The sequence below is a fragment of the Lipotes vexillifer genome, unplaced genomic scaffold, assembly GCF_000442215.2.
Source record: "Lipotes vexillifer unplaced genomic scaffold, Lipotes_vexillifer_v1.1 scaffold1442, whole genome shotgun sequence".
Classification (NCBI taxonomy): Eukaryota; Metazoa; Chordata; class Mammalia; order Artiodactyla; family Lipotidae; genus Lipotes; species Lipotes vexillifer.
In genome coordinates, this window is record NW_006797379.1 from 624,115 (window position 1) to 640,930 (window position 16,816).

Sequence of the window (16,816 nt, forward strand, 5' to 3'; positions counted from 1 at the left end):
TCAGCAGGACCATTGCAATTGGTCTTTAGATAAGGCTGGGTTTTAGGTGAAAAAGGTGCCCTCCCTTGTCATAATACAATAAAAGTTAGGATATATTATGCCAATTGACTTTAATGTTTATGTCTTGACATAATAATTTCATTTATATGCATATAAACTAAGAAAATAACCTGAACTAAAGAAAAGCTTTATGCTCATATACATTTGTTATAACATTATTTGTAATGGTGAAAAACTAGAAACAACCTATGTAGCTAACACTAGAAGGATAGTTCAATCAACCATTAAGATTATGCTTATGGGGAGATTATGATAGAATTGAAAAGTACTTGTTATATTATTAAGAGGAAAAAGACTTATAAAAGTCATATATGTAGTCTAATCAAACCATTTTTAAAGAAAAATACACAAAAATCTATACACAGGAAAATATCTGGCAATATACTACAGTAATGGCTCCCAACTTTTCATGTATGAGAACCCTTGTCAAAAACTCATCATAGGGCTTCCCTGGTGGCGCAGTGGTTGAGAGTCTGCCTGCCAATGCAGGGGACACGGGTTCGTGCCCCGGTCAGGGAAGATCTCACGTGCCGTGGAGCGGCTGGGCCCGTGAGCCATGGCCGCTGAGCCTGTGCGTCCAGAGCCTGTGCTCCACAACGGGAGAGGCCACAGCGGTGAGAGGCCCGCATACCGCAAAAAACAACAACAAAAAAACTCATCATAGATTTCTGGTTGCACTTAAGATGGAATAGTCCCATTCCTCCCAGGTCCTCTCTTTTATACCTAAAAATCCCTGGACATAACATAACAAACAAGCTTAGGAAGACTGAAAGGTAGAAAAAAGAAGACAGACTGCCTAAGGACCTTGGGGCTGCAAGTAAGACACAGTGGTGATGTTCCCTGGGTTTTCTTATTGTCTCCCATGGGCCAAAGATGAATTCATGACTAAGTTATCTTCAGCCTTAGAATGTGTTCTGATAATGCATCAAAGAGTGGATTGTTTTGGAGTTACACAAATTTGGTATGAGGATCACTGGTGATCCACAATGGTCCTTATAGTCCTATAGTATGAATGTTCTATAAATTAACAATGACCATGTTTTTATTTCCTTAGAAAATCATTGCTCTCTTTAAGGGACAGTGATGTGCCAGCTACCACCCCCCCACTCCTTGTACACACATAACAGTCATGGCTAATTTAACAATCACTGGGCAACCAGTATTAATTGATTAGTGTCATATGACAAGGTGACCATACATCCCAATTTGCCCAGAACAGTACCTGTTGTCTTGGCTTAATTATTAACAGTGCCTCTTTCACTCTCATATAAGTGTCCTGGATTGGATGATGCCTAACTGTGCATAACTAATTTATTGTAATTAGCTCTGCTCAAAGATTGAGTATATTAGATTTTCACTTTCCACCATTTGAACTGAAAAATGAAATTAGATTCCTATGATTAACAGTGAAGCCTGAAACTGAAAATTCATGAAGTAGAGAGAAGTGGGAGGGTCATGATAGGCCATGAGTGAGTCAACATTATGAGTAATTCAAATTTATGAATAAGTAGGAACTCTGAAGTTGAGGAAAGATCAACAGAAGGGAGGGTGAGAAATTAGTTTGGAGGGGAGAGGAGAAGAGACTCACAAAGAAAACCAACATGTTTTATGTAACGATGGAACCTTATAGTGAATACTCATGAGTTCCCAATGCCAAACCCATTTTCCATGAGACTGAGTCTCATTTCAGTGCCAGTTCTTGGATTCCTATAAGGTCATTTCTTCCTTACTGATTATCTTAGTTTAAGTTTCCCCTGGAAGCAGACCTTAGGACAAGAATTTCAGTGAAGGTGATTTATTTGGGAAGTGGTCCCATGAAGCACTGGTAGTGGGATGCGGAACTGAGACAGAGAAGGGAAGAAAGCCAATACAGGCATTTTCACGAGCATATTACTGCTGTAGACAACTGGGACTTATTCATGCTGGAGGCTCCCAGAAGACAGCATGAAGGACAATTTGGTTGTTCACTCAAGGGGAAATGAAGCAAAGATATTTATTCACCACACTCAGTCATCATTGGTAGATGGCTACTCCCAGGACTGGTAATTCCTTGGCACTTCTGGCGTGCTCCTTGCATGGGCTGGGCATGCTCCTGTGGCCAGAGGAAACTCTCAGGCAGATAATCCCACATGCTTGAAATAAGAACCATTAATGGGAACACTGAGTACCAGTGTTTCTGGTAGTCTGAATGTGTTTCTGTTTATCACTACAGAAATTGCCTAAGACAGTCTCCAATCATTTTTTTATTCTTGTACTTCCAAAATATGAACTGAGCAGTATCTGCCATACTGTTAGATTTTATGAGTTTAATTGGGATAACGGAAATAATTAGTACAGATCACTTTGTAGGGATATTTGACCCCACAATAGTGGCCTCTTAGTTTGTACAATATGTGAAAAATACTGATTTATTAGGATGAACAATAGTGATGTTTATCCTTTAAATATATATCTCTATTTATTCAGTGCTGATGAGAATAATTGTCTTTCTTTTTTAAACATTCTATTCTAGAATGTTTTTTCTCAAACACTCAGTGAAATCTGTCTACAAATAATAGTAGAAAATGGACTACCTTACATTACATTATTGTTTGTAACTAAAAAAATGTTAAGAAAAAAATGGAGCTTTAGATCCACAACGGGGGTGGCAGATTATGATCAGTTAAGCTACAAACCTAACACTGGACCACTAAATTCCACCCTTGGGGTCAGATGGCAAAAATTTTCCATCATTGAGGCCTGCCTTTGTTTAGCCTTTCATTTTTCTTTAGCATACTATAATAGATTTCCTTATCAGTGTTAATAGGAATTCTATACAACATTCACTGTTATAGAATCAACTGAACCACAGCACACTTTATTATATAGAAATGTTCCACCTACCTTCCTACCCTGCTATCTGCCAACGTGGCTTAGAAGAAATCTTGGTGTATAACAAGAGATGGTTAACTCTATGCATGAGTTTATTGGCAATGTGCTGGAGCCAGTGCTTTGAGATTCAATTTTGCACATCTTTCCCCCACTCTGTGTTCAGTAACATCATGTTAGTAGCATAAAATTGACCATAGTGGGAGCATTTACACCATGGGAATTAGAAAAACACCATGAGTCAGGCATCTTTTTTTTCTAATGGCTGGTTAAAAATTTACCAGCCTACCACTGGTTTTCCTTTCTCTTTCCTTTTCTTTTTTTTCTTCTAGCTTTGTTCAGATATTATTCATATATAACTTATGTAAGTTTAAGGTGTACAATATCATTATTTGCTACACATATATATTGTAAAATGATTAGCACAATAAGCTTAGTTAACACGTCCATCATCTCACATAATTACCACTTTTGTAGTGATAACATTTAAGATCTACTCTATTAATAACATTCAAGTAGATAATAAACTATTGTTGACTGTAGTTACCATACTGCACATTAGGTCCCCAGAACTTCTTCATCTCTTAGCTAAAAGTTTATATCATTTGACCAGCCCCTAGCAACCACCATTCTACTCTCTGTTTTTAAGAGTTTCACTTTTTTAGATTCCACATATAAGTGAGAATGTACAGTATTTGTCTTTTTCTATCTGATTTATTTCATTTAGCATAATGTCCTCAAGATCCATACATGTTGTCACAAAAGGCAGGATTTCCTTCTTTTTTATGGCTGAATAATATTCCACTGTATATACATATAACCACATTTTCTTTTTTTTAACCTTTATTGGAGTATAGTTGATTAACAATGTTGTGATAGTTTCAGGTGTAGAACAAAGTGATTCAGTTATACATATACATGTATCTATTCTTTTTCAAATTCTTTTCCCATTTAGGTTGTTACATAATATTGAGCAGAGGTCCTTGTGCTATACAGTAGGTCCTTGTTGGTTACCCATTTTAAATATAGCAGTATAACCACATTTTCTTTATCTGTTTATCCATCAATGGAAACTTAGATTGTTTCCATGTCTTATCTATTGTGAATAATGCTGCAGTGAACATAGAGGTGCAGATATTTCTTCAGGATAGTCATTTCATTTCTATTGAATATATATCCAAAGGTGGGATTGCTGGATCATATGGTAGCTCTATTTTTTTCCAGTTTTATTGAGATATAATTGACATGCAGCGCAATATAAATTTAAGGTGTACAGCATAATGATTTGACTTACATATATTGTGAAATGATTACCACAATAAATTTACTTAACGTCAACCATTTCATATAGATACAAAAGAAGAAAAAAAGAAAAAAATGTTTGTTCCTTGTGATGAGAACTCTTGGGATTTACTCTCTTAACAACTTTCAAATACACCATGTGGCAGTGTTAACTATAGTCATCATATTGTACATTACATCCCTAGTACTTATTTATTTCACAACTGGAAGATTGTACATTTTCACCACCTTCATCCAATTCCCCATCCCTTCACCTTCTGCCTCTGGTAACTCCAAATCTGATCTCTTTTTCTGTGAGTTAGAAAAAAAATTTTTTTTTAATTATTTAGATTCCATGTATAAGTAAGGTCATAGAGTATTTGTCTTTATCTTATTTCACTTAGCATAATGCCCTCAAGGTATATCCACACTATTGCAAGTGGCAGGATTTCCTTTTTTTTGGCTGAATAATATTCCATTGTAGTGTGTATACACACACACACATAGAGTACAACTTCTTTATCCATTCATTCGTCAGTGGGCACTTAATTTGTTTCCATGTCTTGGCTATTGTAGATAACACTGCTATGAACATGTGGGTACAGATATCTTTTCAACATAGTGTTTTCAATTTGTTTAGATATATTCCCAGAATTGGGATTGCTGGATTATTTGGTAGTTCTTTTTTTCAGTTTTTTGAGGAGCCTCCATACTGTTTTCCATAGTGGCTGCACCAATGTACATTCCTACCAAGCGTGCACAAGGGTTACCTTTTCTCTTCTTTCTCGCCAGTGCTTGTTATCTCTTGACTTTTTGATAATAGCCATCTAACAGGTATAAGGTGATATTTCATTGTGGTTTTGATTTGCATTTCCTTGATGATGAGTGAGGTTGAACACCTTTTTGTGTACCTGTGAGCCATCTGTATGTCTTCTTTGGAAAAATGTCTATTCAAGTCCTCTTCTCATTTTTTAATCAGATTATTTGTTTTTTGCTATTGAGTTCCTTGTATATTTTGGATATTAGCCCCTTATTAGATAGATAGTTTGCAAATATTTTCTCCCATTCCATAGGTTGCCTTATCATTTCATTGATTGTTTCTTTCACTGTGAAGTAGCTTTTTATTTTGATGTAGTCCCACTTATTGATTTTTGCTATTGTTGCCTGTACTTTTGGTGTCATACAGAAAAAAATCATTGCCAATCAATGTCAAGGAGCTTTTTCCCTGTTTTCTTCTAGTGCTTTTACAGTCTCAGGTCTTACATTTAATGCTTTAATCCATTTCAACTTAATTTTTGTGAGTGGTGTAAGATAGGGGTCATTGTATTCTTCAACTCTAGGGTTTCTGTTTGATTTGTTTTAAGATTTCTATTTCTTTGTTAAACTTCTCATTTTGTTCATGCATTGTTTTCTTAATTTCATTTAGTTGTTTATCTGTGTATTTTTGTAGTTCATTGAATTTCTTTAAGAGGATTTTTCTGAATTCTTTGTCAGATAGTTCATAGATCTCCAGTTTTTTAGGGTTAGTCATTGGAGTTTATTAGTTTCCTTTGGTGGGGTCATGTTTTCTTGATTATTCATGATCACTGAGGCCTTGTGTTGGTGTCCACACATTTGAAGTAGTCACTTCTTGCAATCTTTATAGACTGGCTTTGGCAGGCAAGCCTTTCACCTGTTAGCCAGTCCAGAGATTCTATATGGGTTCTCTGGTAGTGTCCATGGGCAGGCTTGCTGCTGGAGTCCTTGGGTGGGCAGATCTGGTGCCTTGGGTGGGAAGACCTAGTACTTGGATACATAGAGGCCATCCTGGTACCTGGGTCAGTGGGTGAGGGGCCTGGAGTTGGATTCACTGGTGTGGGCCTGACACTTGAGTCTCTGATGGATGAGCCTGGGACTTGGGTCGATGTGGGTGAACCTGGATCCTGGGTCTACAGGGGCCAACCAGGCACTGAGGACCACTGGCGCAGGCCAAGAATCTTGGTCTCTGGCGGTTAGTCTGAATCGGTCTCGGAGCCTGGTTTCACAGTAGCTGGCCTGGAGGCTGGGACCACAGGGGCCAGCTGGGAACCTGGGTCCACAGGAGACAGTCTGGACTGGTGCAGAGTCCAGCCTGGTGCTGGGGTTGGATGAAAGCCTGGATCTGTGGTAGTCAGCCTGATGCTGAGCCTAGCTGGGAGACCTAGTGTGTGGGTGTCCACCTGGAGCCTGTGTTTATGGGGGTTGATTGGGAGTCTGGGGCCACAGGAGCCACCTGGGCCTTGGGAGCCAGCTGGCACTGGGATGTGCCCAGAGCCTTGGTTCATGGGAGCTCTCTGGGAACCTGGTGCCATAAGAGATGGCTGGTGCTAGGGTGGACTGGGAGCCTGGGTTTGTGGGAGACCTCTGGGAGTCTGGTATCAAAGGAGCTGCCTGGGTTTGCTGGAGTCAGCGGGCACGTGGGTGGGTCAAGGACCTAAGTTCCTGGGAGTTCACAGGGAGCCACCTAACATCATGGGAATTGGCCTGTTGCTGAGATGGGCTGGTGCTGGCATCTATGGCGAAATTGGGCACTCACTTGACTTTCCTTCTCTCATGGGGAGGGTGTCTCTCTCCATGCTGGACTGCCTGGGCTTGGGGGAGGGGTGATGGGGTAATGTGAATATATCTCTCCTTTCTTCTTCAGTGAATCTTTTCTTATTTCTAGTTTCACCCAGGTGCTGTAAACACTCACCTGAAATCCTTAGCTCTTGTGAAGGTATTTTCCTATCTGGATGTTTTTCTAATTGTTGTTTCTGGGAGGGGATATGCACTAGAAATTCATCACTCCCTCTCTCTCTGAGAGTCCTTTTCAAAAATTAAGCATATCACAGAATCATGGAGTTGAAAAAGCTCTTAGGAATTATCTAGTACAGCCTCTGTCTAGTGCAGATTTGTTTTACATCAATAGATGGACATCCCTTTTTGGCTTTAAGTAGCTAAAAATATTTCAGTGGAGTATTCTTTTCTGAGCAGGAGATAAGTTGGAATTTATTTCAAGTGACATACTTTGGTTAGGGATGAGATTTATGAAACTCCAAGTCAAGCTATTAAAATGCATTAATATGTTCATCCAATTTTGATCATTTTTTGACCCCAACATAGTTTATTATTTTCACCTAATTCAGAACATAACATGAATGTGTACATAAATATGATTTAAATAAGTAGCCACTTGTCTTCTGAATAGGATGGTTGAAATCTATTATTAAAATAATGAAACTTTAGGAAGAATTAACCATTTAAAATCAAAGCTCTCTTTAGAATTAATTTTCCTACATGATGAGCTAACAGCTACAACCATTTAAATAAACAAAGCCATTTAACCAATATAACACAATAAAATATGCTTGCAGTAGGTGTTTATAAGCTAAAGCAATTCCAGTGATTGATTAAGCCTTTTCAAGTACAAAAAAAAACAAAACTTTTCCCCTGAATCTCAGCTGTTGGGTTTTCTTCCCGCAGGTGTTCACTGAAAATGTGGTTCGCCTTTTAAAAAAATTATGGTAGGTGGAGCTTCAAGATGGCGGAAGAGTAAGACGTGGAGATCACCTTCCTCCCCACAAATACATCAGAAATACATCTACACGTGGAACAACTCCTACAGAACACTTACTGAATGCTGGCAGAAGACCTCAGACCTCCCAAAAGGTAAGAAACTCCCCACGTACCCGGGTAGGGCAAAAGAAAAAAGAAAAAAGAGAAACAAAAGCATACGGACGGGGCCTGCACCAGTGGGAGGGAGCTGGGAAGGAGGAAAGGTTTCTACACACTAGAAGCCCCTTCGCGGGCGGAGACTGCGGGTGGTGGAGGGGGGAAGCTTTGGAGCCGCAGAAGAGAGCACAGCAACAGGGGTGCGGAGGGCAAAGCGGAGAGATTCCGGCACAGAGGATCGGTGCCGACCGGCACTCACCAGCCCCAGAGGCTTGTCTGCTCACCCGCCAGGATGGGCGGGGGCTGGGAGGTGAGGCTCTGGCTTCAGTCGGAGCACAGGGAGAGGACTAGCGGCGTGAACACAGCCTGAAGGGGTTAGTGCGCCACAGCTGGCCGGAAGGGAGTCCGGGAAAAAGTCTGGAGCTGCCAAAGAGGCAAGAGACTTTTTCTTGCCTCTTTGTTTCCTGGTGCGCGAGGAGAGGGGATTAAGAGCGCCGCTTAAAGGAGCTCCAGAGATGGGCGCAAGCCGCAGCTATCAGCGCGAACCCCAGAGACGGGCATGAGACGCCAAGGCTGCTGCTGCCGCCACCAAGAAGCCTGTGTGCAAGCACAGGTCACTCTCCACACCTCCCCTGCTGGGAGCCTGTGCAGCCCGCCATTGCCAGGGTCCCGTGATCCAGGGACAGCTTCCCCAGGAAAACACACGGCGCGCCTCAAACTGGTGCAACATCACACCGGCCTCTGCCGCCACAGGCTCGCTGCGCACTCTGTGCCCCTCCCTCCCCCTGGCCTGAGTGAGCCAGAGCCCCCGAATCAGCGGCTCCCCCGCACTCCGTACCCGTCCCCTCCCCCCCACCCCAGCCTGAGTGAGCCAGAGTCCCTGAAGCAGCTGCTCCTTTAATCCCGTCCTGAGGAAAGAACAGACGCCCTCAGGCGACCTACACGCAGAGGTGGGTCCAAATGCAAAGCTGAACCCCGGGAGCTGTGCGAACAGAGAAGGGAAAGGGAAATCTCTCCCAGCAGCCTCAGGAGCAGTGGATTAAATCTCCACAATCAACTTGATGTACCCTGCATCTGTGGAATACCTGAATAGACAAGGAATCAACCCATATTGAGGAGGTGGACTTTGGGAGCAAGGATATACATATTTTTTTCCCTTTTTCTTTTTTTGTGAGTGTGTATGTGTATGCTTCTGTGCGAGATTTTGTCTGTATAGCTTTGCTTTTACCATTTGTCCTAGGGTTCTCTCTGTCCGTTTTCTGGGTTTTTTTGGTATAGATTTTAGCACTTGTTATCATTGGTGGTTTTGTTTTTTGGTTTGGTTGCTCTCTTCTTTCTTTTTGTTATTACTTGAAAAAAATTTTTTAAATTATTTTTTATTTTAATAACTTTTTATTTTATTTTACTTTATTTTATCTTCTTTTTTCTTTCATTATTTCTCCCTTTTATTCTGAGCCGTGTGGATGACAGGCTCTTGGTGCTCCAGCCAAGCGTCAGGGCTGTGCCTCTGAGGTGGGAGAGCCAACTTCAGGACATTGGTCCACAAGAGACCTTCCAGCTCCACGTGATATCAAACAGCGAAATTCTCCCAGAGATCTTCATCTCAACACCAAGACCCAGCTCCACTCAACGACCAGCAAGCTACAGTGCTGGACACCCTATGCCAAAAAACTAGCAAGATGGGAACACAACCCCATCCATTGGCAGAGAGGCTGCCTAAAATCATAATAAGGCCACAGACACCCCCAAACTCACCAGCAGACGTGGACCTGCCCACCAGAAAGGCAAGATCCAGCCTCATCCATCAGAACACAGGCACTAGTACCCTCCACCAGGAAGCCTACACAACCCACTGAACCAGCCTTAGCCACTGGGGACAGACACCAAAAACAATGGGAACTACTAACCTGCCGCCTGTGAAAAGGAGACCCCAAACACAGTAAGTTAAGCAAAGTGAGAAGACAGAAAAACACACAGCAGATGAAGGAGCAAGGCAAAAACCCACCAGACCTAACAAATGAAGAGGAAGTAGGCAGTCTACCTGAAAAAGAATTCAGAATAATGATAGTAAAGAAGATCCAAAATCTTGGAAATAGAATGGAGAAAATACAAGAAATGTTTAACAAGGACCTGGAAGAACTAAAGAGCAAACAAACAGTGATGAACAACACAATAAATGAAATTTAAAATTCTCTAGAAGGTATCGATAGCAGAATAACTGAGGCAGAAGAATGAATAAGTGACCTGGAAGATAAAATAGTGGAAATAACTACTGCAGAGCAGAATAAAGAAAAAACAATGAAAAGAATTGAGGACAGTCTCAGAGACCTCTGGGACAACATTAAATGCACCAACATTCGAATTATAGGGGTCTCAGTAGAAGAAGAGAAAAAGAAAGGGACTGAGAAAATATTTGAAGAGATTATAGTTGAAAACTTCCCTAATATGGGAAAGGAAATAGTTAATCAAGTCCAAGAAGCCCAGAAAGTCCCATACAGGGTAAATCCAAGGAGAAACACGCCAAGACACATATTAATCCAACTATCAAAAATTAAAAACAAAGAAAAAATGTTAAAAGCAGCAGGGGAAAAACAACAAATAACACACAAGGGAATCCCCATAAGGTTAACAGCTGATCTTTCAGCAGAAACTCTGCAAGCCAGAAGGGAGTGGCAGGACATATTTAAAGTGATGAAAGGGAAAAACCTACAACCAAGATTACTCTACCCAGCAAGGATCTCATTCAGATTTGACAGAGAAATTAAAACCTCTGCAGACAAGCAAAAGCTAAGAGAATTCAGCACCACCAAACCAGCTTTACAACAAATGCTTAAGCAGTTTATCTAGGCCAGAAACACAAGAGAAGGAAAATACCTACAATAACAAACCCAGAACAATTAAGAAAATGGGAATAGGAACATACATATTGATAATTACCTTAAATGTAAATGGATTAATTGCTCCAACCGAAAGACATAGACTGGCTGAATGGATACAAAAATAAGACCTGTATATATGCTGTCTACAAGAGACCCACTTCAGACTTAGGACACATACAGACTGAAAGTGAGGGGGTGGAAAAAGATATTCCATGCAAATGGAAAGCAGAAGAAAGCTGGAGCAGCAATTCTCATATCAGACAAAATAGACTTTAAAACAAAGACGATTACAAGAGACAAAGAAGGACACTACATAATGATCAAGGGATCAACCCAAGAAGAAGATATAACAGTTGTAAATATTTATGCACCCAACAGAGGAGCACCTCAATACATAAGGCAAATACTAACAGCCATTTAAAGGGGCAATCGACAGTAACACAATCATAGTAGGGGAATTTAACACCCCACTTTCACCAACGGACAGATGATCCAAAATGAAAACAAATAAGGAAACACAAGCTTTAAATGATACATTAAACAAGATGGACTTAATTGATATTTATAGGACATTCCATACAAAAACAACAGAATACACATTCTTCTCAAGTGCTCATGAAACATTCTGCAGGATAGATCATATCTTGGGTCACAAATCAAGCCTTGGTAAATTTAAGAAAATTGAAATCATATCAAGTATCTTTTCCGACCACAATGCTGTGAGACTAGATATCAGTTACGGGAAAATATGTGTTTAAAGTACAAACATATGGAGGCTAAACAATACACTACTTAATAACCAAGAAATCACTTATTTCCAAAGAGGAAATAAAAAAATACCTAGAAACAAATGACAATGAAAACACAACCATCCAAACTCTATTGGATTCAGCAGAAGCAGTTCTAAGAGGGAAGTTTATAGCAATACAATCCTACCTTAAGAAACAAGAAACAGCTCAAATAAAGAATCTAACCTTACACCTAAAGCAATTAGAGAAAGAAGAACAAAAAACCCCCAAAGTTAGCAGAAGGAAAGAAATCATAAAGAGCAGATCAGAAATAAAGGAAAAAGAAATGAAGGAAATGATAGCACAGACCAATAACACTAAAAGTTGGTTCTTTGAGAAGATAAACAAAATTGGTAAACCGTTAGCCAGACTCGTCAAGAAAAAAGGGAGAAGATTTAAATCAATAGAATTAGAAATGAAAAAGGAGAAGTAACAACTGACACTGCAGAAACACAAAGGATCATGAGAGATTACTACAAGCAACACTATGCCAATAAAATGGACAACCTGGAAGAAATGGACAAATTCTTAGAAATACACAACCTTCAGAGACCGAACCAGGAAGAAATAGAAAATATGAACAGACCAATCACAGGCACTGGCATTGAAACTGTGATTAAAAATCTTCCAACAAACAAAAGCCTAGGACCAGGTGGCTTCACAAGTCAATTCTATCAAACATTTAGAGAAGAGCTAAGACCTATCCTTCTCAAACTCTTCCAAAATATAGCAGAGGGAGGGACACTCCCAAACTTATTCTATGAGGCCACCATCCCCCTGATACCAAAACCAGACATACATGTCACAAAGAAAGAAAACTACAGGCCAATATCACTGATGAGCATAGATGCAAAAATCCTCAACAAAATACTAGCAAACAGAATCCAACAGAACATTAAAAGCATCATACACCATGATCAAGTGGGGTTTATTCCAGGAATGCAAGGATTCTTGAATATACGCAAATCGGGGCTTCCCTGGTGACGCAGTGGTTGAGAGTCCGCCTGCTAATGCAGGAGACCCGGGTTCGAGCCCTGGTCTGGGAGGATCCCACATGCCGTGGAGCAACTAGGCCCATGCCTGCGCGTCCGGACCCTGTGCTCCGCAACTGGAGGGGCCACACCAGTGAGAGGCCAGCATACCGCAAAAACAAAATATATATATATATATACACAAATCAATCAATGTGATACAACATATTAAGAAATTTAAAGAGAAAAACCATATGATCATCTCAATAGATGCAGAGAAAGGTTTCCAAAAAATTCAACACCCATTTATGGTAAAAACTCTCCAGAAAGTAGGCATAGAGGGAACTTTCCTCAACATAATAAAGGCCATATATGACAAACCCACAGCTAACATCGTCATCAATGGTGAAAAACTGAAAGCATTTCCACTAAGATGAGGAACAAGACAAGGTTGCACACTCTCACTGCTATTATTCAACATAGTTTTGGAAGTTTTAGACACAGCAATCAGAGAAGAAAAAGAAATAAAAGGAATCCAAATTGGAAAAGAAGAGTAAAGCTGTCACTGTTTGCAGATGACATGATACTATACATAGAGAATCCTACAGATGCTACCAGCAAACTACTAGAGCTAATCAATGAATTTGGTAAAGTAGCAGGATACAAAATTAATGCACAGAAATCTCTTGCATTCCTGTACACTAATGATGAAAAATCTGAAAGAGAAATTTAGGAAACCCTCTCATTTACCACTGCAACAAAAAGAATAAAACACCTAGGAATAAACCCACCTAAGCAGCCCAAAGACCTGTATGCAGAAAATTATAAGACACTGATGCAAGAAATTAAAGATGATACAAATAGATGGAGAGATATACCATGTTCTTGGATTGGAAGAATCCACATTGTGGAAATGACTCTACTACCCAAAGTGATCTTCAGATTCAATGCAATCCCTATTAAACTACCAATGGCATTTTTCACAGAACTAGAACAAAAAATTTCGCAATTTGTATGGAAACTCAAAAGAACCCGAATAGCCAAAGCAATCTTGAGGAAGAAAAACGGAGCTGGAGGAATCAGGCTCCCTGACTTCAGACTATATTACAAACATACAGTAATGAAGACAGTATGGTACTGGCACGAAAACAGAAATACAGATCAATGGAACAGGATAGAAAGCCCAATGATAAACCCACGCACATATAGTCACCTTATCTTTGATAAAGGAGGCAAGAATATACAGTGGAGAAAAGACAGCCTCTTCAATAAGTGGTGCTGGGAAAACTGGACAGCTACATGTAAAAGAGTGAGTTTAGAACACTCCCTAACACCATACACAAAAATAAACTCAAAATGGATTAAGGACCTAGATGTAAGGCCAGACGCTATCAAATTCTTAGAGGAAAACATAGGCAGAACACTCTATGACATAAATCACAGCAAGATCCTTTTTGACCCACCTCCTAGAGAAATGGAAATAAAAACAAAAATAAAGAAATGGGATCTAATGAAGCTTAAAACTTTTTGCACAGCAAAGGAAACCATAAACAAGATGAAAAGCAACCGTCAGTTTGGGAGAAAATATTTGCAAACGAAGCAACTGACAAAGGATTAATCTCCAAAATATGTAAGCAGCTTATGCAGCTCAATATCAAAAAACCAAACAACCCAATCCAAAAATGGGCAGAAGACCTAAGTAGACGTTTCTCCAAAGAAGATATACAGGTTGCCAACAAACACATGAAAGAATGCTCAACATCATTTATCATTGGAGAAATGAAGATCAAAACTACAATGAGATATCATCTCACACTGGTCAGAATGGCCGTCATCAATAAATCTACAAACAATAAATGCTGGAGAGGGTGTGGCGAAAAGGGAACCCTCTTGCACTGTTGGTGGGAATGTAAATTGATACAGCCCCTATGGAGAACAGTATAGAGGTTCCTTAAAAACTAAAAATAGAGCTGCCATATGACCCAGCAATCCCACTACTAGGCATATACCCTGAGAAAACCATAATTCAAAAAGAGTCATATACCAAAATGTTCATTGCAGCTCTATTTACAATAGCCAGGACATGGAAGCAACCTAAGTGTCCATCAACAGATGAATGGATAAAGAAGATGTGGCACATATATACAATGGAATATTACTCAGCCATAGAAAGAAATGAAGTTGAGTTATTTGTAGTGAGGTGTATGGACCTAGAGTCTGTCATATAGAGTGAAATAAGTCAGAAAGAGAAAGACGAATACCGTATGTTAACCCATATATATGGAATCTAAAAAAAAAAAAAAGGTCATGATGAACCTAGGGGTAAGACGGGAATAAAGACACAGACCTACTAGAGAATGGATTTGAGGATATGGGGAGGGGTAAGGGTAAGCTGAGACAAAGTGAGAGAGTGGCATGGACATATATACACTACCAAACATAAAATAGATAGCTAGTGGGAAGCAGCTGCATAGCACAGGGAGATCAGCTCGTTGCTCTGTTACCATCTAGAGGGGTGGGATAGGGAGGGTTGGAGGGAGGGAGACACAAGAGGGAAGAGATATGGGGACACATGTATATGTATAACTGATTCACTTTGTTATAAAGCATAAACTAACACACCATTGCAAAGCAATTATAATCCAATAGGGATGTTAAAAAACATAGAATGGAAAGTGAAAAAAAAATTATGGTAAAATATAAGTAAGATAAAATTGACCATGTTTACCATTTTTAAGTGTATACTTCAGTGACATTAAGTACGTTGACACTGTTTTGCAGCCATCAACACCATCCATCCAAAGAACTCTTTCTATCTTGCAAAACAGAAACTCTCTACCCCTTAAACAGTAACTGCCCATCACCCTCCCCCAGCCCCTGGCAACTACCATTCTCCTTTTTGTCTCTATGAGCTTGACTATTCTAGGTACCTCATATAATAGAATCATACACTGTTTGTTCTTTTGTGGCTGGCTTATTTGAAAATGTACTTCTTAACTTTTCCTTCTAAATTCAGTAAAATTGGTGCAGGGTGTCAGGTGCTGCTGCTTTCCGCTGAACTCAAGCTCTGGTGAAAGTACATGTATATCTAATGCATAGAAGGCTCACTGATGGCTAGAAAACAACACCACATATTTCACCTCCTGGCAAAAAAAAAGTCATTTCATTGTCCTTGCAAGAAGGTTCACAGAAGGCCCATCCAGGTGATTTATATAAAAATAACAGTTCCCTCCAGCTACCTAACCTAGATTTTAAATTATGTAAAATTAGTTACTTGGAAGAAAAAAGCTGAATAAACTCATTCTAGGGTGTGGCAATGTTGTTACCCTGTTTTTTTTTCAGGGGTAGGTTCATCCTGCAAAAGATTCATGAGCAAATGTTGAGTGTTTTCTATAAATTGAAGCCATCTCATTCCCCTGCCAGTGATTGGTTTGGAGGGAGGTGTGAGCCCAAGTTCTGGCCAGTGATTGAAGAGAGGTCATCCAGAGGGCTTCTAGGAAAGGGTGTCTTGCTCTTAAAAAAGATTCACCCAGGAAGTAGCAGTTCTTTTCCTTTTGCAGGACATTTTCACACGTGTATGTGATCCATTTTGTAAGTGTGAAGAATGCAAGGCTGAAGTACCAAGCTACCATGCTGAGGATGGCAGAGTAGAAAGAAAGAAACCTAGGGGACTGTATGGTTTTTGTGAGCCACTGGATTAACTAACCCTGGAACAACCCCACCTCAGGACTTCAGGTAATGTGAGAAAGCATTATTTCCTTATTGTTTAAGCCAGTTGAGATGGAGTTGTCTATTACTTGCAGACACTTAACTGATAAAGATAGATCACATGATGCCACAGAGTGGTTTCCCTTGGAAGCAGATTCTGAGATGGAGTTTACTTTGCAGGAGATTTCTTAAGCAGTGTCTTATGGAAGGGAGTGAAAAAAAGCAGAACTAGGCAGGCAACGTGAAGCTGTGAGGTAGGCAATGACAGCCATGGGTGACCTCATCGAGAGGTTCTACTTGGGCTTAGATAGCCAGGCCTTATACCCCTATCTCCATTAGTCATTGAAATGTAGTCCTCCTCAGAAGGCCGTGAGCTGGGACCTAGAGGCTCTCAGCAACTAAGGCAATCCCTGAGGGGGCAATTGAAGGCGTATTGCACTCTCGCCATCTGGGGCAACAAATTCTTCATTGAAGAATGATAATCTCTAGGTCCATCCACGTTGCTGCAAATGACATTATTTCATTCCTTTATTTTTTGGCTGAGTAACATTCTCTCTCTCTCTCCCTCTCCCTCTCTCTCTCCCTCTTTCCC